This window comes from Pseudophryne corroboree, unplaced genomic scaffold (genome assembly GCF_028390025.1).
Source record: "Pseudophryne corroboree isolate aPseCor3 unplaced genomic scaffold, aPseCor3.hap2 scaffold_912, whole genome shotgun sequence".
Taxonomy (NCBI): domain Eukaryota; kingdom Metazoa; phylum Chordata; class Amphibia; order Anura; family Myobatrachidae; genus Pseudophryne; species Pseudophryne corroboree.
Genome location: NW_026970492.1, coordinates 166041 through 188799, shown reverse-complemented (window position 1 = coordinate 188799; position 22759 = coordinate 166041). Strand labels below are relative to the sequence as shown.

The 22759-nt window shown below is 50.1% G+C and overlaps 32 non-coding genes and 3 pseudogenes across 32 annotated transcripts; 28 read left to right on the top strand and 7 right to left on the bottom strand.

Annotated features, from left to right (window-relative positions):
- Positions 1–508: 508 nt before the first annotated feature.
- LOC135045834 (U1 spliceosomal RNA) lies at positions 509–672 on the top strand. The gene has a single exon (XR_010238231.1). It is a non-coding gene; the product is annotated as a U1 spliceosomal RNA (small nuclear RNA).
- Positions 673–824: 152 nt separating this feature from the next.
- LOC135045737 (U1 spliceosomal RNA) lies at positions 825–987 on the top strand. The gene has a single exon (XR_010238153.1). It is a non-coding gene; the product is annotated as a U1 spliceosomal RNA (small nuclear RNA).
- A 674-nt stretch (positions 988–1661) lies between these two features.
- On the top strand, positions 1662–1825 carry LOC135045855 (U1 spliceosomal RNA). Its single transcript, XR_010238251.1, has one exon. It is a non-coding gene; the product is annotated as a U1 spliceosomal RNA (small nuclear RNA).
- Positions 1826–1977: 152 nt separating this feature from the next.
- LOC135045745 (U1 spliceosomal RNA) lies at positions 1978–2140 on the top strand. Its single transcript, XR_010238163.1, has one exon. It is a non-coding gene; the product is annotated as a U1 spliceosomal RNA (small nuclear RNA).
- A 674-nt stretch (positions 2141–2814) lies between these two features.
- Positions 2815–2978, top strand: LOC135045830 (U1 spliceosomal RNA). The gene has a single exon (XR_010238227.1). It is a non-coding gene; the product is annotated as a U1 spliceosomal RNA (small nuclear RNA).
- Positions 2979–3130: 152 nt separating this feature from the next.
- Positions 3131–3266, top strand: LOC135045792 (U1 spliceosomal RNA; annotated as a pseudogene).
- An 835-nt stretch (positions 3267–4101) lies between these two features.
- LOC135045784 (U1 spliceosomal RNA) lies at positions 4102–4265 on the top strand. Its single transcript, XR_010238200.1, has one exon. It is a non-coding gene; the product is annotated as a U1 spliceosomal RNA (small nuclear RNA).
- Positions 4266–4935: 670 nt separating this feature from the next.
- On the top strand, positions 4936–5099 carry LOC135045736 (U1 spliceosomal RNA). The gene has a single exon (XR_010238152.1). It is a non-coding gene; the product is annotated as a U1 spliceosomal RNA (small nuclear RNA).
- A 152-nt stretch (positions 5100–5251) lies between these two features.
- On the top strand, positions 5252–5415 carry LOC135045811 (U1 spliceosomal RNA). The gene has a single exon (XR_010238212.1). It is a non-coding gene; the product is annotated as a U1 spliceosomal RNA (small nuclear RNA).
- A 2424-nt stretch (positions 5416–7839) lies between these two features.
- On the top strand, positions 7840–8003 carry LOC135045700 (U1 spliceosomal RNA). The gene has a single exon (XR_010238115.1). It is a non-coding gene; the product is annotated as a U1 spliceosomal RNA (small nuclear RNA).
- A 152-nt stretch (positions 8004–8155) lies between these two features.
- On the top strand, positions 8156–8318 carry LOC135045735 (U1 spliceosomal RNA). The gene has a single exon (XR_010238151.1). It is a non-coding gene; the product is annotated as a U1 spliceosomal RNA (small nuclear RNA).
- A 674-nt stretch (positions 8319–8992) lies between these two features.
- LOC135045854 (U1 spliceosomal RNA) lies at positions 8993–9156 on the top strand. Its single transcript, XR_010238250.1, has one exon. It is a non-coding gene; the product is annotated as a U1 spliceosomal RNA (small nuclear RNA).
- Positions 9157–9308: 152 nt separating this feature from the next.
- Positions 9309–9471, top strand: LOC135045744 (U1 spliceosomal RNA). Its single transcript, XR_010238161.1, has one exon. It is a non-coding gene; the product is annotated as a U1 spliceosomal RNA (small nuclear RNA).
- Positions 9472–10145: 674 nt separating this feature from the next.
- On the top strand, positions 10146–10309 carry LOC135045818 (U1 spliceosomal RNA). Its single transcript, XR_010238216.1, has one exon. It is a non-coding gene; the product is annotated as a U1 spliceosomal RNA (small nuclear RNA).
- Positions 10310–10461: 152 nt separating this feature from the next.
- LOC135045778 (U1 spliceosomal RNA) lies at positions 10462–10597 on the top strand (annotated as a pseudogene).
- Positions 10598–11298: 701 nt separating this feature from the next.
- LOC135045710 (U1 spliceosomal RNA) lies at positions 11299–11462 on the top strand. Its single transcript, XR_010238124.1, has one exon. It is a non-coding gene; the product is annotated as a U1 spliceosomal RNA (small nuclear RNA).
- Positions 11463–11614: 152 nt separating this feature from the next.
- On the top strand, positions 11615–11777 carry LOC135045766 (U1 spliceosomal RNA). The gene has a single exon (XR_010238183.1). It is a non-coding gene; the product is annotated as a U1 spliceosomal RNA (small nuclear RNA).
- A 674-nt stretch (positions 11778–12451) lies between these two features.
- On the top strand, positions 12452–12615 carry LOC135045695 (U1 spliceosomal RNA). Its single transcript, XR_010238110.1, has one exon. It is a non-coding gene; the product is annotated as a U1 spliceosomal RNA (small nuclear RNA).
- Positions 12616–12766: 151 nt separating this feature from the next.
- On the top strand, positions 12767–12929 carry LOC135045720 (U1 spliceosomal RNA). Its single transcript, XR_010238134.1, has one exon. It is a non-coding gene; the product is annotated as a U1 spliceosomal RNA (small nuclear RNA).
- A 674-nt stretch (positions 12930–13603) lies between these two features.
- Positions 13604–13767, top strand: LOC135045852 (U1 spliceosomal RNA). The gene has a single exon (XR_010238248.1). It is a non-coding gene; the product is annotated as a U1 spliceosomal RNA (small nuclear RNA).
- A 152-nt stretch (positions 13768–13919) lies between these two features.
- Positions 13920–14082, top strand: LOC135045801 (U1 spliceosomal RNA). The gene has a single exon (XR_010238207.1). It is a non-coding gene; the product is annotated as a U1 spliceosomal RNA (small nuclear RNA).
- A 674-nt stretch (positions 14083–14756) lies between these two features.
- On the top strand, positions 14757–14920 carry LOC135045694 (U1 spliceosomal RNA). Its single transcript, XR_010238109.1, has one exon. It is a non-coding gene; the product is annotated as a U1 spliceosomal RNA (small nuclear RNA).
- Positions 14921–15071: 151 nt separating this feature from the next.
- On the top strand, positions 15072–15234 carry LOC135045719 (U1 spliceosomal RNA). Its single transcript, XR_010238133.1, has one exon. It is a non-coding gene; the product is annotated as a U1 spliceosomal RNA (small nuclear RNA).
- Positions 15235–15908: 674 nt separating this feature from the next.
- LOC135045851 (U1 spliceosomal RNA) lies at positions 15909–16072 on the top strand. Its single transcript, XR_010238247.1, has one exon. It is a non-coding gene; the product is annotated as a U1 spliceosomal RNA (small nuclear RNA).
- A 152-nt stretch (positions 16073–16224) lies between these two features.
- On the top strand, positions 16225–16387 carry LOC135045799 (U1 spliceosomal RNA). Its single transcript, XR_010238205.1, has one exon. It is a non-coding gene; the product is annotated as a U1 spliceosomal RNA (small nuclear RNA).
- A 674-nt stretch (positions 16388–17061) lies between these two features.
- On the top strand, positions 17062–17225 carry LOC135045857 (U1 spliceosomal RNA). The gene has a single exon (XR_010238253.1). It is a non-coding gene; the product is annotated as a U1 spliceosomal RNA (small nuclear RNA).
- A 152-nt stretch (positions 17226–17377) lies between these two features.
- Positions 17378–17513, top strand: LOC135045796 (U1 spliceosomal RNA; annotated as a pseudogene).
- Positions 17514–18368: 855 nt separating this feature from the next.
- LOC135045723 (U1 spliceosomal RNA) lies at positions 18369–18531 on the bottom strand. The gene has a single exon (XR_010238137.1). It is a non-coding gene; the product is annotated as a U1 spliceosomal RNA (small nuclear RNA).
- A 468-nt stretch (positions 18532–18999) lies between these two features.
- Positions 19000–19162, top strand: LOC135045758 (U1 spliceosomal RNA). Its single transcript, XR_010238175.1, has one exon. It is a non-coding gene; the product is annotated as a U1 spliceosomal RNA (small nuclear RNA).
- An 821-nt stretch (positions 19163–19983) lies between these two features.
- On the bottom strand, positions 19984–20146 carry LOC135045749 (U1 spliceosomal RNA). Its single transcript, XR_010238167.1, has one exon. It is a non-coding gene; the product is annotated as a U1 spliceosomal RNA (small nuclear RNA).
- A 152-nt stretch (positions 20147–20298) lies between these two features.
- On the bottom strand, positions 20299–20462 carry LOC135045689 (U1 spliceosomal RNA). Its single transcript, XR_010238104.1, has one exon. It is a non-coding gene; the product is annotated as a U1 spliceosomal RNA (small nuclear RNA).
- Positions 20463–21136: 674 nt separating this feature from the next.
- LOC135045725 (U1 spliceosomal RNA) lies at positions 21137–21299 on the bottom strand. Its single transcript, XR_010238140.1, has one exon. It is a non-coding gene; the product is annotated as a U1 spliceosomal RNA (small nuclear RNA).
- A 142-nt stretch (positions 21300–21441) lies between these two features.
- Positions 21442–21605, bottom strand: LOC135045691 (U1 spliceosomal RNA). Its single transcript, XR_010238106.1, has one exon. It is a non-coding gene; the product is annotated as a U1 spliceosomal RNA (small nuclear RNA).
- Positions 21606–22279: 674 nt separating this feature from the next.
- LOC135045765 (U1 spliceosomal RNA) lies at positions 22280–22442 on the bottom strand. Its single transcript, XR_010238182.1, has one exon. It is a non-coding gene; the product is annotated as a U1 spliceosomal RNA (small nuclear RNA).
- Positions 22443–22594: 152 nt separating this feature from the next.
- On the bottom strand, positions 22595–22758 carry LOC135045709 (U1 spliceosomal RNA). The gene has a single exon (XR_010238123.1). It is a non-coding gene; the product is annotated as a U1 spliceosomal RNA (small nuclear RNA).
- Position 22759: the final 1 nt, after the last annotated feature.

The following is a 22759-nucleotide window of genomic DNA, read 5'->3' as shown; positions in this document are numbered from 1 at the left end:
CCACACCCTTTTACTTGCCTTACAGAGCAGCTCTGGAGCTGTTACAGTGCCCAGCTGCTGCAAGAAATCAGCTTGAATGCTTCAGGGGATGGGGCATGGCCAACATGAGCCCCACACCAAAGGAGGGGGGAGGTGTTTAATGCGAACTAGGGGTCATCCAAGCACTGCAAAAGGCCGCCATGCCCTGCATGCCCCTTTTCTCTTTTCATATGCAGATGAGGGTTCCAGTCAACTTTGGCCCACTGCTTGGATAACATCACCGTATGCAAATCCGTCTGCTGCAGACCTTCCCCCAGGAGTGCTTGTACTAGTTGTTGCATATGGTTTGATATTTGATGGTGCTTCAGTATTAGGCAGCCTTCCGCCCTCCCATGTTCATCTGAAAAGATGTGGTCTCCCTGCAGTTGTTGTCCCCAGATGAGAGTTCACTTGTGCTGCCTCAGTTGAATCTCCTTTACTTGACAGAGATGTGCCTGAGCAGCTGCCCTCACCAGCCCTATCCCAAATCATACTTATTTTGCATAGGAGATACCATGGTCATGAAGATTGTTCTCCCAGGGTGAGGTTCATTCATTGCATTCTGGGTATGCTGACCCCTGTGATTTTCCCAAATGTGGGAAACTCGACTGCATTATTTGTGGTAGTGGGGGACTGTGTTTGTGCTTTCCTCTGGTCAGCTCTGGTAAAAGTCAGATTTCTTTGTCTCAGATCTTCCTCTAGCCTTGTTCTTCTTTCGAGAGTTCCCTTGTGCTGCCTCAGTTGGATCTCTTTCACTTGACAGGGGGGTGCCCGAACAGCGACCCTCCCCAGCTCTAGCCCAACTCCTACTTACCTGCCAGGTGAGATACTATGATCATGAAGGTGCTTCTCCCAGGGCAAGGCTCACCCATTGCACTCTGGGTGTGCTGCCCCTGCGATTTCCCCAAATGTGGGAAACTTGACTGCATAATTTGTGTTTCCCCTGGTCGGCTCTCGTATAATTCAGATCTCTTTGTCTCAGGTCTCTCTCCAGCCTAGTTTGCTGTCTGTTTCCACTTCTCTTTTCTTCAACCGCTCCCTTCTATACCCTTGTGCACTATCCTGACTTCTCCTCCCGTCTGCTTACTTTGTGCCTTCCAATGCACAATGCAAACTACAGGTAGTGCTGCAGGGCCCACACCCTTTTACTTGCCTTACAGAGCAGCTCTGGAGCTGTTACAGTGCCCAGCTGCTGCAAGAAATCAGCTTGAATGCTTCAGGGGATGGGGCATGGCCAACATGAGCCCCACACCAAAGGAGGGTGGAGGTGTTTAATGCGAACTAGGGGTCATCCAAGCACCGCAAAAGGCCGCCATGCCCTGCACGCCCCTTTTCTCTTTTCAAATGCAGATGAGGGTTGAAGCCAACTTTGACCCACTGCTTGGATGACATCACCGTATGCAAATCCGTCTTCTGCAGAACTTCCCCCAGGAATGCTTGCACTAGTTGTTGCATTTGGTTTGTTGTTTGGGGGTGCTTCAGTATTAGGCAGCCTTCTGCCCTCCCATGTTCATCTGAAAATATGTGTTCTCCCTGCAGTTGTTGTCCCCAGATGAGAGTTCCCTTGTGCTGCCTCAGTTGAATCTCCTTTACTTGACAGAGATGTGCATGAGCAGCGGCCCTCCCCAGCCCTATTCCAAATCATACTTATTTTGCATAGGAGATACCATGGTCATGAAGATTGTTCTCCCAGGGTGAGGTTCATTCATTGCATTTTGGGTATGCTGACCCCTGTGATTTCCCCAAATGTGGGAAACTTGACTGCATTATTTGTGGTAGTGGGGGACTGTGTTTGTGCTTTCCTCTGGTCAGCTCTGGTAAAAGTCAGATTTCTTTGTCTCAGATTTTCCTCTAGCCTTGTTCTTCTTTCGAGAGTTCCATTGTGCTGCCTCAGTTGGATCTCCTTCACTTGACAGGGGGGTACCCGAGCAGCGACCCTCCCCAGCTCTAGCCCAACTCCTACTTACCTGCCAGGTGAGATACTATGATCATGAAGGTGCTTCTCCCAGGGCAAGGCTCACCCATTGCACTCTGGGTGTGCTGCCCCTGCGATTTCCCCAAATGTGGGAAACTTGACTGCATAATTTGTGTTTCCCCTGGTCGGCTCTCGTATAATTCAGATCTATTTGTCTCAGGTCTCTCTCCAGCCTAGTTTGCTGTCTGTTTCCACTTCTCTTTTCTTCAGCCGCTCCCTTCTATACCCTTGTGCACTATCCTGACTTCTCCTCCCGTCTGCTTACTTTGTGCCTTCCAATGCACAATGCAAACTACAGGTAGTGCTGCAGGGCCCACACCCTTTTACTTGCCTTACAGAGCAGCTCTGGAGCTGTTACAGTGCCCAGCTGCTGCAAGAAATCAGCTTGAATGCTTCAGGGGATGGGGCATGGCCAACATGAGCCCCACACCAAAGGAGGGGGGAGGTGTTTAATGCGAACTAGGGGTCATCCAAGCACTGCAAAAGGCCGCCATGCCCTGCATGCCCCTTTTCTCTTTTCATATGCAGATGAGGGTTCCAGTCAACTTTGGCCCACTGCTTGGATAACATCACCGTATGCAAATCCGTCTGCTGCAGACCTTCCCCCAGGAGTGCTTGTACTAGTTGTTGCATATGGTTTGATATTTGATGGTGCTTCAGTATTAGGCAGCCTTCCGCCCTCCCATGTTCATCTGAAAAGATGTGGTCTCCCTGCAGTTGTTGTCCCCAGATGAGAGTTCACTTGTGCTGCCTCAGTTGAATCTCCTTTACTTGACAGAGATGTGCCTGAGCAGCAGCCCTCACCAGCCCTATCCCAAATCATACTTATTTTGCATAGGAGATACCATGGTCATGAAGATTGTTCTCCCAGGGTGAGGTTCATTCATTGCATTCTGGGTATGCTGACCCCTGTGATTTTCCCAAATGTGGGAAACTCGACTGCATTATTTGTGGTAGTGGGGGACTGTGTTTGTGCTTTCCTCTGGTCAGCTCTGGTAAAAGTCAGATTTCTTTGTCTCAGATCTTCCTCTAGCCTTGTTCTTCTTTCGAGAGTTCCCTGGTGCTGCCTCAGTTGGATCTCCTTCACTTCACAGGGGGGAACCCGAGCAGCGACCCTCCCCAGCTCTAGCCCAACTCCTACTTACCTGCCAGGTGAGATACTATGATCATGAAGGTGCTTCTCCCAGGGCAAGGCTCAACCATTGCACTCTGGGTGTGCTGCTCCTGCGATTTCCCCAAATGTGGGAAACTTGACTGCATAATTTGTGTTTCCCCTCGTCGGCTCTCGTATAATTCAGATCTCTTTGTCTCAGGTCTCTCTCCAGCCTAGTTTGCTGTCTGTTTCCACTTCTCTTTTCTTCAGCCGCTCCCTTCTATACCCTTGTGCACTATCCTGACTTCTCCTCCCGTCTGCTTACTTTGTGCCTTCCAATGCACAATGCAAACTACAGGTAGTGCTGCAGGGCCCACACCCTTTTACTTGCCTTACAGAGCAGCTCTGGAGCTGTTACAGTGCCCAGCTGCTGCAAGAAATCAGCTTGAATGCTTCAGGGGCTGGGGCATAGCCAACATGAGCCCCACACCAAAGGAGGGTGGAGGTGTTTAATGCAAACTAGGGGTCAGCCAAGCGCCGCAAAAGGCCACCATGCCCTGCACGCCCCTTTTCTTTTTTCATATGCAGACGAGGGTTGAAGCCAACTTTGACCCACTGCTTGGATGACATCACCATATGCAAATCCATCTGCGGCAGGCCTTCCCCCAGGAATGCTTGCACTAGTTGTTGCATTTGGTTTGTTGTTTGGGGGTGCTTCAGTATTAGGCAGCCTTCTGCCCTCCCATGTTCATCTTCAGGGGATGGGGCATGGCCAACATGAGCCCCACACCAAAGGAGGGTGGAGGTGTTTAATGCGAACTAGGGGTCATCCAAGCACCGCAAAAGGCCGCCATGCCCTGCACGCCCCTTTTCTCTTTTCATATGCAGATGAGGGTTGAAGCCAACTTTGACCCACTGCTTGGATGACATCACCGTATGCAAATCCGTCTTCTGCAGAACTTCACTTGACAGGGGGGTGCCCGAGCAGCGACCCTCCCCATCTCTAGCCCAACTCCTACTTACCTGCCAGGTGAGATACTATGATCAGGAAGGTGCTTCTCCCAGGGCAAGGCTCACCCATTGCACTCTGGGTGTGCTGCTCCTACGATTTCCCCAAATGTGGGACACTTGACTGCATAATTTGTGTTTCCTCTAGTCGGCTACTCGTATAATTCAGATCTCTTTGTCTCAGGTCTCTCTCCAGCCTAGTTTGCTGTCTGTTTCCACTTCTCTTTTCTTGAGCCGCTGCCTTCTATGCCCTTGTGCACTCTCCTGACTTCTCCTGTCTGCTTACTTTGTGCCTTCCAACGCACAATGCAAACTACAGGTAGTGCTGCAGGGCCCACACCCTTTTACTTGCCTTTCAGAGCAGCTCTGGAGCTGTTACAGTGCCCAGCTGCTGCAAGAAATCAGCTTGAATGCTTCAGGGGCTGGGGCATAGCCAACATGAGCCCCACACCGACGGAGGGTGGAGGTGTTTAATGCGAACTAAGGGTCATCCAAGCGCCGCAAAAGGCCGCCATGCCCTGCATACCCCTTTTCTCTTTTCATATGCAGATGAGGGTTCCAGCCAACTTTGGCCCACTGCTTGGATGACATCACCGTATGCAAATCCGTCTTCTGCAGACCTTCCCCCAGGAATGCTTGTACTAGTTGTTGCATTTGGTTTGTTGTTTGGGGTGCTTCAGTATTAGGCAGCCTTCAGCTCTCCCATGTTCATCTGAAAATATGTGTTCTCCCTGCAGTTGTTGTCCCCAGATGAGAGTACCCTTGTGCTGCCTCAGTTGAATCTCCTTTACTTGAAAGAGATGTGCCTGAGCAGCGGCCCTCCCCAGCCCTATCCCAAATCATACTTATTTTGCATAGGAGATACCATGGTCATGAAGATTGTTCTCCCAGGGTGAGGTTCATTCATTGCATTCTGGGTATGCTGACCCCTGTGATTTCCCCAAATGTGGGAAACTCGACTGCATTATTTGTGGTAGTGGGGGACTGTGTTTGTGCTTTCCTCTGGTCAGCTCTGGTAAAAGTCAGATTTCTTTGTCTCAGATCTTCCTCTAGCCTTGTTCTTTTTTTGAGAGTTTCCTTGTGCTGCCTCAGTTGGATCTCCTTCACTTGACAGGGGGGTGCCCGAGCAGCGACCCTCCCCAGCTCAAGCCCAACTCCTACTTACCTGCCAAGTGAGATACTATGATCAGGAAGGTGCTTCTACCAGGGCAAGGCTCACCCATTGCACTCTGGGTGTGCTGCTCCTACGATTTCCCCAAATGTGGGACACTTGACTGCATAATTTGTGTTTCCTCTGGTCGGCTACTCGTATAATTCAGATCTCTTTGTCTCAGGTCTCTCTCCAGCCTAGTTTGCTGTCTGTTTCCACTTCTCTTTTCTTGAGCCCCTGCCTTCTATGCCCTTGTGCACTCTCCTGACTTCTCCTGTCTGCTTACTTTGTGCCTTCCAACGCACAATGCAAACTACAGGTAGTGCTGCAGGGCCAACACCCTTTTACTTGCCTTACAGAGCAGCTCTGGAGCTGTTACAGTGCCCAGCTGCTGCAAGAAATCAGCTTGAATGCTTCAGGGGCTGGGGCATAGCCAACATGAGCAGCAAGATGCAGCACTGGACTATTAGTAATGTACTGTTGTATGCTGAGCACCACAATGCAGCACAAGACAATGAGCAGTGATACTGAGCACTGATGAGGATACTACTGAGAACTGACACTGAGCAGGAGAGACACACTACTAGTATTACTGAGCAGCAATAAGTAACCACTGATACTGGGCACTGATATTGAGATTTCCACTGAGAGAACATAGCCACGTCCTCTCCGCTCTCTCTTCAATGCACGAGTAAAAATGGCGGCAACGCGCAGCTCTTTATATGGAATCCGAATCTCGCGAGAATCCGACAGCGGGATGATGACATTTTCCCTTGTTCAGGTTTTCCGAGTCAGGCGGGAACAACCGAGCCTGCCACGGACCAGTGTAAACCACGTGGAGTTCGTCGGGAATTCGGTTCTCGGAGAACCGAACCCGCTCCTCTATATATACTATATTACTATGTTACTGTAGTATACAGAACACCACAATGCAATGAGCAGTGATAGTGAGCACTGATGAGGATACTAGAACTGACACTGAGCAGCAAGATGCAGCACTGGACTATTAGTAATGTACTGTAGTATGCTGAGCACCACAATGCAGCACAAGACAATGAGCAGTGATACTGAGCACTGATGAGGATACTACTGAGAACTGACACTGAGCAGGAGAGACACACTACTAGTATTACTGAGCAGCAATAAGTAACCACTGATACTGAGCACTGATATTGAGATTTCCACTGAGAGAACATAGCCACGTCCTCTCCGCTCTCTCTTCAATGCACGAGTAAAAATGGCAGCAACGCGCAGCTCTTTATATGGAATCCGAATCTCGCAAGAATCCGACAGCGGGATGATGACATTTTCCCTTGTTCAGGTTTTCCGAGTCAGGCGGGAACAACCGAGCCTGCCTCGGACCAGTGTAAACCACGTGGAGTTCGTGGGGAATTCGGTTCTCGGAGAACCGAACCCGCTCCTCTCTACCTTATACCCATCAATTTTTTTATTTTCAATCTAAGCCCCTGCAGTTTTCTGTAAGCATCTGCTTCGCTATGATGATCAACAAGTCACAAGGGCAAACACTCAGGGCTTGAGGCGTAGATCTTAGGACCAGCTGCTACAAGCATGGCAGAGGTGTCACTATCACTGGTGACACCCAGAAAGGTGGCGAGGGAGATTGTAATGCAGTGCGCGCAGATAAACAGTGCAATGGTAAAAAGGAGGCATGGTTTCATAGGTAGGGGCGTGGCCTGGTGGCCTGAATCTACATTTTGTTGCTCCGGGTGTCCCGGGGGTTGGGGGCTGCACCCGGGGACTAGTGTGTGAGCTGTGCTGGCTCCTGCACAGTGACAGGGCATGGCCACCCAGCATGACGCCTCCCTTCTTGACCATGCTGTAATTGCAGTCGCACTGCAGTTCAGCGTGATCATAAAAAATGGTGTAGGCTCCTGCTGGTGCAGGCTGTAGAGAAAAGCTGCTGTGACCACGCCCCCTGTGTCTCCTCCGTTGCAGACCCCATTTTGAAGCCTTGCCCCCGGACTAAGAGAAAAGTATGCCCTTGCGCACTATCCTGACTTCTCCTCCCGTCTGCTTAATTTGTGCCTTCCAACGCACAATGCGAACAACAGGTGGTGCTGCAGGGCCCACACCCTTTTACTTGCCTTACAGAACAGCTCTGGAGCTGTTACAGTGCCCAGCTGCTGCAAGAAATCAGCTTGAATGCTTCAGGGGATGGGGCATGGCCAACATGAGCCCCACACCAAAGGAGGGTGGGGGTGTTTAATGCGAACTAGGGGTCATCCAAGCACTGCAAAAGGCCGCCATGCCCTGCATGCCCCTTTTCTCTTTTCATATGCAGATGAGGGTTCCAGTCAACTTTGGCCCACTGCTTGGATAACATCACCGTATGCAAATCCGTCTGCTGCAGACCTTCCCCAAGGAGTGCTTGTACTAGTTGTTGCATATGGTTTGATATTTGATGGTGCTTCAGTATTAGGCAGCCTTCCGCCCTCCCATGTTCATCTGAAAAGATGTGGTCTCCCTGCAGTTGTTGTCCCCAGATGAGAGTTCCCTTGTGCTGCCTCAGTTGAATCTCCTTTACTTGACAGAGATGTGCCTGAGCAGCGGCCCTCACCAGCCCTATCCCAAATCATACTTATTTTGCATAGGAGATACCATGGTCATGAAGATTGTTCTCCCAGGGTGAGGTTCATTCATTGCATTCTGGGTATGCTGACCCCTGTGATTTTCCCAAATGTGGGAAACTCAACTGCATTATTTGTGGTAGTGGGGGACTGTGTTTGTGCTTTCCTCTGGTCAGCTCTGGTAAAAGTCAGATTTCTTTGTCTCAGATCTTCCTCTAGCCTTGTTCTTCTTTCGAGAGTTCCCTTGTGCTGCCTCAGTTGGATCTCTTTCACTTGACAGGGGGGTGCCCGAACAGCGACCCTCCCCAGCTCTAGCCCAACTCCTACTTACCTGCCAGGTGAGATACTATGATCATGAAGGTGCTTCTCCCAGGGCAAGGCTCACCCATTGCACTCTGGGTGTGCTGCCCCTGCGATTTCCCCAAATGTGGGAAACTTGACTGCATAATTTGTGTTTCCCCTGGTCGGCTCTCGTATAATTCAGATCTCTTTGTCTCAGGTCTCTCTCCAGCCTAGTTTGCTGTCTGTTTCCACTTCTCTTTTCTTCAACCGCTCCCTTCTATACCCTTGTGCACTATCCTGACTTCTCCTCCCGTCTGCTTACTTTGTGCCTTCCAATGCACAATGCAAACTACAGGTAGTGCTGCAGGGCCCACACCCTTTTACTTGCCTTACAGAGCAGCTCTGGAGCTGTTACAGTGCCCAGCTGCTGCAAGAAATCAGCTTGAATGCTTCAGGGGATGGGGCATGGCCAACATGAGCCCCACACCAAAGGAGGGTGGAGGTGTTTAATGCGAACTAGGGGTCATCCAAGCACCGCAAAAGGCCGCCATGCCCTGCACGCCCCTTTTCTCTTTTCATATGCAGATGAGGGTTGAAGCCAACTTTGACCCACTGCTTGGATGACATCACCGTATGCAAATCCGTCTTCTGCAGAACTTCCCCCAGGAATGCTTGCACTAGTTGTTGCATTTGGTTTGTTGTTTGGGGGTGCTTCAGTATTAGGCAGCCTTCTGCCCTCCCATGTTCATCTGAAAATATGTGTTCTCCCTGCAGTTGTTGTCCCCAGATGAGAGTTCCCTTGTACTGCCTCAGTTGAATCTCCTTTACTTGACAGAGATGTGCATGAGCAGCGGCCCTCCCCAGCCCTATTCCAAATCATACTTATTTTGCATAGGAGATACCATGGTCATGAAGATTGTTCTCCCAGGGTGAGGTTCATTCATTGCATTTTGGGTATGCTGACCCCTGTGATTTCCCCAAATGTGGGAAACTTGACTGCATTATTTGTGGTAGTGGGGGACTGTGTTTGTGCTTTCCTCTGGTCAGCTCTGGTAAAAGTCAGATTTCTTTGTCTCAGATTTTCCTCTAGCCTTGTTCTTCTTTCGAGAGTTCCATTGTGCTGCCTCAGTTGGATCTCCTTCACTTGACAGGGGGGTACCCGAGCAGCGACCCTCCCCAGCTCTAGCCCAACTCCTACTTACCTGCCAGGTGAGATACTATGATCATGAAGGTGCTTCTCCCAGGGCAAGGCTCACCCATTGCACTCTGGGTGTGCTGCCCCTGCGATTTCCCCAAATGTGGGAAACTTGACTGCATAATTTGTGTTTCCCCTGGTCGGCTCTCGTATAATTCAGATCTATTTGTCTCAGGTCTCTCTCCAGCCTAGTTTGCTGTCTGTTTCCACTTCTCTTTTCTTCAGCCGCTCCCTTCTATACCCTTGTGCACTATCCTGACTTCTCCTCCCGTCTGCTTACTTTGTGCCTTCCAATGCACAATGCAAACTACAGGTAGTGCTGCAGGGCCCACACCCTTTTACTTGCCTTACAGAGCAGCTCTGGAGCTGTTACAGTGCCCAGCTGCTGCAAGAAATCAGCTTGAATGCTTCAGGGGATGGGGCATGGCCAACATGAGCCCCACACCAAAGGAGGGGGGAGGTGTTTAATGCGAACTAGGGGTCATCCAAGCACTGCGAAAGGCCGCCATGCCCTGCATGCCCCTTTTCTCTTTTCATATGCAGATGAGGGTTCCAGTCAACTTTGGCCCACTGCTTGGATAACATCACCGTATGCAAATCCGTCTGCTGCAGACCTTCCCCCAGGAGTGCTTGTACTAGTTGTTGCATATGGTTTGATATTTGATGGTGCTTCAGTATTAGGCAGCCTTCCGCCCTCCCATGTTCATCTGAAAAGATGTGGTCTCCCTGCAGTTGTTGTCCCCAGATGAGAGTTCACTTGTGCTGCCTCAGTTGAATCTCCTTTACTTGACAGAGATGTGCCTGAGCAGCTGCCCTCACCAGCCCTATCCCAAATCATACTTATTTTGCATAGGAGATACCATGGTCATGAAGATTGTTCTCCCAGGGTGAGGTTCATTCATTGCATTCTGGGTATGCTGACCCCTGTGATTTTCCCAAATGTGGGAAACTCGACTGCATTATTTGTGGTAGTGGGGGACTGTGTTTGTGCTTTCCTCTGGTCAGCTCTGGTAAAAGTCAGATTTCTTTGTCTCAGATCTTCCTCTAGCCTTGTTCTTCTTTCGAGAGTTCCCTGGTGCTGCCTCAGTTGGATCTCCTTCACTTCACAGGGGGGAACCCGAGCAGCGACCCTCCCCAGCTCTAGCCCAACTCCTACTTACCTGCCAGGTGAGATACTATGATCATGAAGGTGCTTCTCCCAGGGCAAGGCTCAACCATTGCACTCTGGGTGTGCTGCCCCTGCGATTTCCCCAAATGTGGGAAACTTGACTGCATAATTTGTGTTTCCCCTCGTCGGCTCTCGTATAATTCAGATCTCTTTGTCTCAGGTCTCTCTCCAGCCTAGTTTGCTGTCTGTTTCCACTTCTCTTTTCTTCAGCCGCTCCCTTCTATACCCTTGTGCACTATCCTGACTTCTCCTCCCGTCTGCTTACTTTGTGCCTTCCAATGCACAATGCAAACTACAGGTAGTGCTGCAGGGCCCACACCCTTTTACTTGCCTTACAGAGCAGCTCTGGAGCTGTTACAGTGCCCAGCTGCTGCAAGAAATCAGCTTGAATGCTACAGGGGCTGGGGCATAGCCAACATGAGCCCCACACCAAAGGAGGGTGGAGGTGTTTAATGCAAACTAGGGGTCAGCCAAGCGCCGCAAAAGGCCACCATGCCCTGCACGCCCCTTTTCTCTTTTCATATGCAGACGAGGGTTGAAGCCAACTTTGACCCACTGCTTGGATGACATCACCATATGCAAATCCATCTGCGGCAGGCCTTCCCCCAGGAATGCTTGCACTAGTTGTTGCATTTGGTTTGTTGTTTGGGGGTGCTTCAGTATTAGGCAGCCTTCTGCCCTCCCATGTTCATCTGAAAATATATGTTCTCCCTGCAGTTGTTGTCCCAAGATGAGAGTTCCCTTGTGCTGCCTCAGTTGAATCTCCTTTACTTGACAGAGATGTGCATGAGCAGCGGCCCTCCCCAGCCCTATTCCAAATCATACTTATTTTGCATAGGAGATACCATGGTCATGAAGATTTTTCTCCCAGGGTGAGGTTCATTCATTGCATTTTGGGTATGCTGACCCCTGTGATTTCCCCAAATGTGGGAAACTTGACTGCATTATTTGTGGTAGTGGGAGACTGTGTTTGTGCTTTCCTCTGGTCAGCTCTGGTAAAAGTCAGATTTCTTTGTCTCAGATTTTCCTTTAGCCTTGTTCTTTTTTCGAGAGTTCCCTTGTGCTGCCTCAGTTGGATCTCCTTCACTTTACAGGGGGGTACCCGAGCAGCGACCCTCCCCAGCTCTAGCCCAACTCCTACTTACCTGCCAGGTGAGATACTATGATCATGAAGGTGCTTCTCCCAGGGCAAGGCTCACCCATTGTACTCTGGGTGTGCTGCTCCTGCGATTTCCCCAAATGTGGGAAACTTGACTGCATAATTTGTGTTTCCCCTGGTCGGCTCTCGTATAATTCAGATCTCTTTGTCTCAGGTCTCTCTCCAGCCTAGTTTGCTGTCTGTTTCCACTTCTCTTTTCTTCAGCCGCTCCCTTTTATACCCTTGTGCACTATCCTGACTTCTCCTCCCGTCTGCTTACTTTGTGCCTTCCAATGCACAATGCAAACTACAGGTAGTGCTGCAGGGCCCACACCCTTTTACTTGCCTTACAGAGCAGCTCTGGAGCTGTTACAGTGCCCAGCTGCTGCAAGAAATCAGCTTGAATGCTTCAGGGGATGGGGCATGGCCAACATGAGCCCCACACCAAAGGAGGGTGGAGGTGTTTAATGCGAACTAGGGGTCATCCAAGCACCGCAAAAGGCCGCCATGCCCTGCACGCCCCTTTTCTCTTTTCATATGCAGATGAGGGTTGAAGCCAACTTTGACCCACTGCTTGGATGACATCACCGTATGCAAATCCGTCTTCTGCAGAACTTCCCCCAGGAATGCTTGCACTAGTTGTTGCATTTGGTTTGTTGTTTGGGGGTGCTTCAGTATTAGGCAGCCTTCTGCCCTCCCATGTTCATCTGAAAATATGTGTTCTCCCTGCAGTTGTTGTCCCCAGATGAGAGTTCCCTTGTGCTGCCTCAGTTGAATCTCCTTTACTTGACAGAGATGTGCCTGAGCAGCGGCCCTCCCCAGCTCTATCCCAAATCATACTTATTTTGCATAGGAGATACCATGGTCATGAAGATTATTCTCCCAGGGTGAGGTTCATTCATTGCATTATGGGTATGCTGACCCCTGTGATTTCCCCAAATGTGGGAAACTCGACTGCTTTATTTGTGGTAGTGGGGGACTGTGTTTGTGTTTTCCTCTGGTCAGCTCTGGTAAAAGTCAGATTTCTTTGTTCAGATCTTCCTCTAGCCTTGTTCTTCTTTCGAGAGTTCCCTTGTGCTGCCTCAGTTGGATCTCCTTCACTTGACAGGGGGGTGCCCAAGCAGAGACCCTCCCCAGCTCTAGCCCAACTCCTACTTACCTGCCAGGTGAGATACTATGATCATGAAGGTGCTTCTCCCAGGGCAAGGCTCACCCATTGCACTCTGGGTGTGCTGCCCCTGCGATTTCCCCAAATGTGGGAAACTTGACTGCATAATTTGTGTTTCCCCTGGTCGGCTCTCGTGTAATTCAGATCTCTTTGTCTCAGGTCTCTCTCCAACCTAGTTTGCTGTCTGTTTCCACTTCTCTTTTCTTCAGCCGCTCCCTTCTATACCCTTGTGCACTATCCTGACTTCTCCTCCCGTCTGCTTACTTTGTGCCTTCCAATGCACAATGCAAACTACAGGTAGTGCTGCAGGGCCCACACCCTTTTACTTGCCTTACAGAGCAGCTCTGGAGATGTTACAGTGCCCAGCTGCTGCAAGAAATCAGCTTGAATGCTTCAGGGGATGGGGCATGGCCAACATGAGCCCCACACCAAAGGAGGGTGGAGGTGTTTAATGCGAACTAGGGGTCATCCAAGCACCGCAAAAGGCCGCCATGCCCTGCACGCTCCTTTTCTCTTTTCATATGCAGATGAGGGTTGAAGCCAACTTTGACCCACTGCTTGGATGACATCACCGTATGCAAATCCGTCTTCTGCAGAACTTCCCCCAGGAATGCTTGCACTAGTTGTTGCATTTGGTTTGTTGTTTGGGGGTGCTTCAGTATTAGGCAGCCTTCTGCCCTCCCATGTTCATCTGAAAATATGTGTTCTCCCTGCAGTTGTTGTCCCCAGATGAGAGTTCCCTTGTGCTGCCTCAGTTGAATCTCCTTTACTTGACAGAGATGTGCATGAGCAGCGGCCCTCCCCAGCCCTATTCCAAATCATACTTATTTTGCATAGGAGATACCATGGTCATGAAGATTGTTCTCCCAGGGTGAGGTTCATTCATTGCATTTTGGGTATGCTGACCCCTGTGATTTCCCCAAATGTGGGAAACTTGACTGCATTATTTGTGGTAGTGGGGGACTGTGTTTGTGCTTTCCTCTGGTCAGCTCTGGTAAAAGTCAGATTTCTTTGTCTCAGATTTTCCTCTAGCCTTGTTCTTCTTTCGAGAGTTCCCTTGTGCTGCCTCAGTTGGATCTCCTTCAGTTTACAGGGGGGTACCCGAGCAGCGATCCTCCCCAGCTCTAGCCCAACTCCTACTTACCTGCCAGGTGAGATACTATGATCATGAAGGTGCTTCTCCCAGGGCAAGGCTCACCCATTGCACTCTAGGTGTGCTGCTCCTGCGATTTCCCCAAATGTGGGAAACTTGACTGCATAATTTGTGTTTCCCCTGGTCGGCTCTCGTATAATTCAGATCTCTTTGTCTCAGGTCTCTCTCCAGCCTAGTTTGCTGTCTGTTTCCACTTCTCTTTTCTTGAGCCGCTCCCTTCTATGCCCTTGCGCACTATCCTGACTTCTCCTCCTGTCTGCTTACTTTGTGCCTTCCAACGCACAATGCGAACTACAGGTAGTGCTGCAGGGCCCACACCCTTTTACTTGCCTTACAGAGCAGCTCTGGAGCTGTTACAGTGCCCAGCTGCTGCAAGAAATCAGCTTGAATGCTTCAGGGGATGGGGCATGGCCAACATGAGCCCCACACCAAAGGAGGGTGGAGGTGTTTAATGCGAACTAGGGGTCATCCAAGCACCGCAAAAGGCCGCCATGCCCTGCACGCCCCTTTTCTCTTTTCATATGCAGATGAGGGTTGAAGCCAACTTTGACCCACTGCTTGGATGACATCACCGTATGCAAATCCGTCTTCTGCAGAACTTCCCCCAGGAATGCTTGCACTAGTTGTTGCATTTGGTTTGTTGTTTGGGGGTGCTTCAGTATTAGGCAGCCTTCTGCCCTCCCATGTTCATCTGAAAATATGTGTTCTCCCTGCAGTTGTTGTCCCCAGATGAGAGTTCCCTTGTGCTGCCTCAGTTGAATCTCCTTTACTTGACAGAGATGTGCCTGAGCAGCGGCCCTCCCCAGCTCTATCCCAAATCATACTTATTTTGCATAGGAGATACCATGGTCATGAAGATTATTCTCCCAGGGTGAGGTTCATTCATTGCATTATGGGTATGCTGACCCCTGTGATTTCCCCAAATGTGGGAAACTCGACTGCTTTATTTGTGGTAGTGGGGGACTGTGTTTGTGTTTTCCTCTGGTCAGCTCTGGTAAAAGTCAGATTTCTTTGTTCAGATCTTCCTCTAGCCTTGTTCTTCTTTCGAGAGTTCCCTTGTGCTGCCTCAGTTGGATCTCCTTCACTTGACAGGGGGGTGCCCAAGCAGAGACCCTCCCCAGCTCTAGCCCAACTCCTACTTACCTGCCAGGTGAGATACTATGATCATGAAGGTGCTTCTCCCAGGGCAAGGCTCACCCATTGCACTCTGGGTGTGCTGCCCCTGCGATTTCCCCAAATGTGGGAAACTTGACTGCATAATTTGTGTTTCCCCTGGTCGGCTCTCGTGTAATTCAGATCTCTTTGTCTCAGGTCTCTCTCCAACCTAGTTTGCTGTCTGTTTCCACTTCTCTTTTCTTCAGCCGCTCCCTTCTATACCCTTGTGCACTATCCTGACTTCTCCTCCCGTCTGCTTACTTTGTGCCTTCCAATGCACAATGCAAACTACAGGTAGTGCTGCAGGGCCCACACCCTTTTACTTGCCTTACAGAGCAGCTCTGGAGATGTTACAGTGCCCAGCTGCTGCAAGAAATCTGCTTGAATGCTTCAGGGGATGGGGCATGGCCAACATGAGCCCCACACCAAAGGAGGGTGGAGGTGTTTAATGCGAACTAGGGGTCATCCAAGCACCGCAAAAGGCCGCCATGCCCTGCACGCTCCTTTTCTCTTTTCATATGCAGATAAGGGTTGAAGCCAACTTTGACCCACTGCTTGGATGACATCACCGTATGCAAATCCGTCTTCTGCAGAACTTCCCCCAGGAATGCTTGCACTAGTTGTTGCATTTGGTTTGTTGTTTGGGGGTGCTTCAGTATTAGGCAGCCTTCTGCCCTCCCATGTTCATCTGAAAATATGTGTTCTCCCTGCAGTTGTTGTCCCCAGATGAGAGTTCCCTTGTGCTGCCTCAGTTGAATCTCCTTTACTTGACAGAGATGTGCATGAGCAGCGGCCCTCCCCAGCCCTATTCCAAATCATACTTATTTTGCATAGGAGATACCATGGTCATGAAGATTGTTCTCCCAGGGTGAGGTTCATTCATTGCATTTTGGGTATGCTGACCCCTGTGATTTCCCCAAATGTGGGAAACTTGACTGCATTATTTGTGGTAGTGGGGGACTGTGTTTGTGCTTTCCTCTGGTCAGCTCTGGTAAAAGTCAGATTTCTTTGTCTCAGATTTTCCTCTAGCCTTGTTCTTCTTTCGAGAGTTCCCTTGTGCTGCCTCAGTTGGATCTCCTTCAGTTTACAGGGGGGTACCCGAGCAGCGATCCTCCCCAGCTCTAGCCCAACTCCTACTTACCTGCCAGGTGAGATACTATGATCATGAAGGTGCTTCTCCCAGGGCAAGGCTCACCCATTGCACTCTAGGTGTGCTGCTCCTGCGATTTCCCCAAATGTGGGAAACTTGACTGCATAATTTGTGTTTCCCCTGGTCGGCTCTCGTATAATTCAGATCTCTTTGTCTCAGGTCTCTCTCCAGCCTAGTTTGCTGTCTGTTTCCACTTCTCTTTTCTTGAGCCGCTCCCTTCTATGCCCTTGCGCACTATCCTGACTTCTCCTCCTGTCTGCTTACTTTGTGCCTTCCAACGCACAATGCGAACTACAGGTAGTGCTGCAGGGCCCACACCCTTTTACTTGCCTTACAGAGCAGCTCTGGAGCTGTTACAGTGCCCAGCTGCTGCAAGAAATCAGCTTGAATGCTTCAGGGGCTGGGGCATAGCCAACATGAGCCCCACACCAAAGGAGGGTGGAGGTGTTTAATGCAAACTAGGGGTCAGCCAAGTGCCGCAAAAGGCCACCATGCCCTGCACGCCCCTTTTCTCTTTTCATATGCAGACGAGGGTTGAAGCCAACTTTGACCCACTGCTTGGATGACATCACCATATGCAAATCCATCTGCGGCAGGCCTTCCCCCAGGAATGCTTGCACTAGTTGTTGCATTTGGTTTGTTGTTTGGGGGTGCTTCAGTATTAGGCAGCTTTCTGCCCTCCCATGTTCATCTGAAAATATATGTTCTCCCTGCAGTTGTTGTCCCCAGATGAGAGTTCCCTTGTGCTGCCTCAGTTGAATCTCCTTTACTTGACAGAGATGTGCATGAGCAGCGGCCCTCCCCAGCCCTATTCCAAATCATACTTATTTTGCATAGGAGATACCATGGTCATGAAGATTTTTCTCCCAGGGTGAGGTTCATTCATTGCATTGTGGGTATGCTGACCCCTGTGATTTCCCCAAATGTGGGAAACTCAACTGCATTATTTGTGGTAGTGGGGGACTGTGTTTGTGCTTTCCTCTGGTCAGCTCTAGTAAAAGTCAGATTTCTTTGTCTCACATTTTCCTCTAGCCTTGTTCTTCTTTCGAGAGTTCCCTTGTGCTGCCTTTGTTGGATCTCCTTCACTTTACAGGGGGGTACCCGAGCAGCGACCCTCCCCAGCTCTAGCCCAACTCCTACTTACCTGCCAGGTGAGATACTATGATCATTAAGGTGCTTCTCCCAGGGCAAGGCTCACCCATTGTACTCTGGGTGTGCTGCTCCTGCGATTTCCCCAAATGTGGGAAACTTGACTGCATAATTTGTGTTTCCCCTCGTCGGCTCTCGTATAATTCAGATCTCTTTGTCTCAGGTCTCTCTCCAGCCTAGTTTGCTGTCTGTTTCCACTTCTCTTTTCTTCAGCCGCTCCCTTCTATACCCTTGTGCACTATCCTGACTTCTCCTCCCGTCTGCTTACTTTGTGCCTTCCAATGCACAATGCAAACTACAGGTAGTGCTGCAGGGCCCACACCCTTTTACTTGCCTTACAGAGCAGCTCTGGAGCTGTTACAGTGCCCAGCTGCTGCAAGAAATCAGCTTGAATGCTTCAGGGGCTGGGGCATAGCCAACATCAGCCCCACACCGAAGGAGGGTGGAGGTGTTTAATGCAAACTAGGGGTCAGTCAAGCGCCGCAAAAGGCCACCATGCCCTGCACGCCCCTTTTCTGTTTTCATATGCAGATGAGGGTTGAAGCCAACTTTGACCCACTGCTTGGATGACATCACCATATGCAAATCCATCTGCGGCAGGCCTTCCCCCAGGAATGCTTGCACTAGTTGTTGCATTTGGTTTGTTGTTTGGGGGTGCTTCAGTATTAGGCAGCCTTCTGCTGCACCCTGCTTTGGTGTGGGGCTCATGTTGGCCATGCCCCATCCCCTGAAGCTTTCAAGCAGATTTCTTGCAGCAGCTGGGCACTGTAACAGCTCAAGAGCTGCTCTGTAAGGCAAGTAAAAGGGTGTGGGCCCTGCAGCACTACCTGTAGTTTGCATTGTGCATTGGAAGGCACAAAGTAAGCAGACGGGAGGAGAAGTCAGGATAGTGCACAAGGGTATAGAAGGGAGCGGCTGAAGAAAAGAGAAGTGGAAACAGACAGCAAACTAGGCTGGAGAGAGATCTGAGACAAAGAGATCTGAATTATACGATAGCCGACCAGGGGAAACACAAATTATGCAGTCAAGTTTCCCACATTTGGGGAAATCGCAGGGGCAGCACACCCAGAGTGCAATGGGTGAGCCTTGCCCTGGGAGAAGCACCTTCATGATCATAGTATCTCACCTGGCAGGTAAGTATGAGTTGGGCTAGAGCTGGGGAGGGTCGCTGCTCGGGCACCCCCCTGTTAAGTGAAGGAGATCCAACTGAGGCAGCACAAGGGAACTCTCAAAAGAAGAACAAGGCTAGAGGAAGATCTGAAACAAAGAAATCTGACTTTTACCAGAGCTGACCAGAAGAAAACACAAACACAGTCCCCCACTACCACAAATAAAGCAGTCGAGGTGAGGTTCATTCATTGCATTTTGGGTATGCTGACCCCTGTGATTTCCCCAAATGTGGGAAACTCGACTGCTTTATTTGTGGTAGTGGGGGACTGTGTTTGTGTTTTCTTCTGGTCAGCTCTGGTAAAAGTCAGATTTCTTTGTTTCAGATCTTCCTCTAGCCTTGTTCTTCTTTTGAGAGTTCCCTTGTGCTGCCTCAGTTGGATCTCCTTCACTTAACAGGGGGGTGCCCGAGCAGCGACCCTCCCCAGCTCTAGCCCAACTCCTACTTACCTGCCAGGTGAGATACTATGATCATGAAGGTGCTTCTCCCAGGGCAAGGCTCACCCATTGCACTCTGGGTGTGCAGCCCCTGCGATTTCCCCAAATGTGGGAAACTTGACTGCATAATTTGTGTTTCCCCTGGTCGGCTCTCGTATAATTCAGATCTCTTTGTCTCAGATCTCTCTCCAGCCTAGTTTGCTGTCTGTTTCCACTTCTCTTTTCTTCAGCCGCTCCCTTCTATACCCTTGTGCACTATCCTGACTTCTCCTCCCGTCTGCTTACTTTGTGCCTTCCAATGCACAATGCAAACTACAGGTAGTGCTGCAGGGCCCATACCCTTTTACTTGCCTTACAGAGCAGCTCTGGAGCTGTTACAGTGCCCAGCTGCTGCAAGAAATCTGCTTGAATGCTTCAGGGGATGGGACATGGCCAACATGAGCCCCACACCAAAGGAGGGTGGAGCAGAAGGCTGACTAATACTGAAGCACCCCCAAACAACAAACCAAATGCAACAACTAGTGCAAGCATTCCTGGGGGAAGGCCTGCCGCAGATGGATTTGCATATGGTGATGTCATCCAAGCAGTGGGTCAAAGTTGGCTTCAACCCTCGTCTGCATATGAAAACAGAAAAGGGGCGTGCAGGGCATGGTGGCCTTTTGCGGCGCTTGACCGACCCCTAGTTTGCATTAAACACCTCCACCCTCCTTCGGTGTGGGGCTCATGTTGGCTATGCCCCAGCCCCTGAAGCATTCAAGCTGATTTCTTGCAGCAGCTGGGCACTGTAACAGCTCCAGAGCTGCTCTGTAAGGCAAGTAAAAGGGTGTGGGCCCTGCAGCACTACCTGTAGTTTGCATTGTGCATTGGAAGGCACAAAGTAAGCAGACGGGAGGAGAAGTCAGGATAGTGCACAAGGGTATAGAAGGGAGCGGCTGAAGAAAAGAGAAGTGGAAACAGACAGCAAACTAGGCTGGAGAGAGACAAAGAGATCTGAATTATACGAGAGCCGACCAGGGGAAACACAAATTATGCAGTCAAGTTTCCCACATTTGGGGAAATCGCAGGAGCAGCACACCCAGAGTGCAATGGGTGAGCCTTGCCCTGGGAGAAGCACCTTCATGATCATAGTATCTCACCTGGCAGGTAAGTAGGAGTTGGGCTAGAGCTGGGGAGGGTCGCTGCTCGGGTACCCCCCTGTCAAGTGAAGGAGATCCAACTGAGGCAGCACAAGGGAACTCTCGAAAGAAGAACAAGGCAAGAGGAAAATCTGAGACAAAGAAATCTGACTTTTACCAGAGCTGACCAGAGGAAAGCACAAACACAGTCCCCCACTACCACAAATAATGCAGTTGAGTTTCCCACATTTGGGGAAATCACAGGGGTCAGCATACCCAAAATGCAATGAATGAACCTCACCCTGGGAGAACAATCTTCATGACCATGGTATCTCCTATGCAAAATAAGTATGATTTGGAATAGGGCTGGGGAGGGCCGCTGCTCTGGCACATCTCTGTCAAGTAAAGGAGATTCAACTGAGGCAGCACAAGGGAACTCTCATCTGGGGACAACAACTGCAGGGAGAACACATATTTTCAGATGAACATGGGAGGGCAGAAGGCTGCCTAATACTGAAGCACCCCCAAACAACAAACCAAATGCAACAACTAGTGCAAGCATTCCTGGGGGAAGTTCTGCAGAAGACGGATTTGCATACGGTGATGTCATCCAAGCAGTGGGTCAAAGTTGGCTTCAACCCTCATCTGCATATGAAAAGAGAAAAGGGGCGTGCAGGGCATGGCGGCCTTTTGCGGTGCTTGGATGACCCCTAGTTCGCATTAAACACCTCCACCCTCCTTTGGTGTGGGGCTCATGTTGGCCATGCCCCATCCCCTGAAGCATTCAAGCTGATTTCTTGCAGCAGCTGGGCACTGTAACAGCTCCAGAGTTGCTCTGTAAGGCAAGTAAAAGGGTGTGGGCCCTGCAGCACTACCTGTAGTTTGCATTGTGCATTGGAAGGCACAAAGTAAGCAGACGGGAGGAGAAGTCAGGATAGTGCACAAGGGTATAGAAGGGAGCGGTTGAAGAAAAGAGAAGTGGAAACAGACAGCAAACTAGGCTGGAGAGAGACCTGAGACAAAGAGATCTGAATTATACGAGAGCCGACCAGGGGAAACACAAATTATGCAGTCAAGTTTCCCACATTTGGGGAAATCGCAGGGGCAGCACACCCAGAGTGCAATGGGTGAGCCTTACCCTGGGAGAAGCACCTTCATGATCATAGTATCTCACCTGGCAGGTAAGTAGGAGTTGGGCTTGAGCTGGGGAGGGTCTCTGCTCGGGCACCCCCCTGTCAAGTGAAGGAGATCCAACTGAGGCAGCACAAGGGAACTCTCAAAAGAAGAACAAGGCTCTGAAACAAAGAAATCTGACTTTTACCAGAGCTGACCAGAGGAAAACACAAACACAGTCCCCCACTACCACAAATAAAGCAGTCGAGTTTCCCACATTTGGGGAAATCACAGGGGTCAGCATACCCAGAATGCAATGAATGAACCTCACCCTGGGAGAATAATCTTCATGACCATGGTATCTCCTATGCAAAATAAGTATGATTTGGGATAGAGCTGGGGAGGGCCGCTGCTCAGGCACATCTCTGTCAAGTTAAGGAGATTCAACTGAGGCAGCACAAGGGAACTCTCATCTAGGGACAACAACTGCAGGGAGAACACATATTTTCAGATGAACATGGGAGGGCAGACGGCTGCCTAATACTGAAGCACCCCCAAACAACAAACCAAATGCAACAACTAGTGCAAGCATTCCTGGGGGAAGGCCTGCCGCAGATGGATTTGCATATGGTGATGTCATCCAAGCAGTGGGTCAAAGTTGGCTTCAACCCTCGTCTGCATATGAAAACAGAAAAGGGGCGTGCAGGGCATGGTGGCCTTTTGCTGTGCTTGTCTGACCCCTAGTTTGCATTAAACACCTCCACCCTTCTTCGGTGTGGGGCTCATGTTGGCTATGCCCCAGCCCCTGAAGCATTCAAGCTGATTTCTTGCAGCAGCTTGGCACTGCAACAGCTCCAGAGCTGCTCTGTAAGGCAAGTAAAAGGGTGTGGGCCCTGCAGCACTACCTGTAGTTTGCATTGTGCATTGGAAGGCACAAAGTAAGCAGACGGGAGGAGAAGTCAGGATAGTGCACAAGGGTATAGAAGGGAGCGGCTGAAGAAAAGAGAAGTGGAAACAGACAGCAAACTAGGCTGGAGAGAGACCTGAGACAAAGAGATCTGAATTATACGAGAGCCGACCAGGGGAAACACAAATTATGCAGTCAAGTTTCCCACATTTGGGGAAATCGCAGGAGCAGCACACCCAGAGTACAATGGGTGAGCCTTGCCCTGGGAGAAGCACCTTCATGATCATAGTATCTCACCTGGCAGGTAAGTAGGAGTTGGGCTAGAGCTGGGGAGGGTCGCTGCTCGGGTACCCCCCTGTAAAGTGAAGGAGATCCAACTGAGGCAGCACAAGGGAACTCTCGAAAGAAGAACAAGGCTAAAGGAAAATCTGAGACAAAGAAATCTGACTTTTACCAGAGCTGACCAGAGGAAAGCACAAACACAGTCTCCCACTACCACAAATAATGCAGTCAAGTTTCCCACATTTGGGGAAATCACAGGGGTCAGCATACCCAAAATGCAATGAATGAACCTCACCCTGGGAGAAAAATCTTCATGACCATGGTATCTCCTATGCAAAATAAGTATG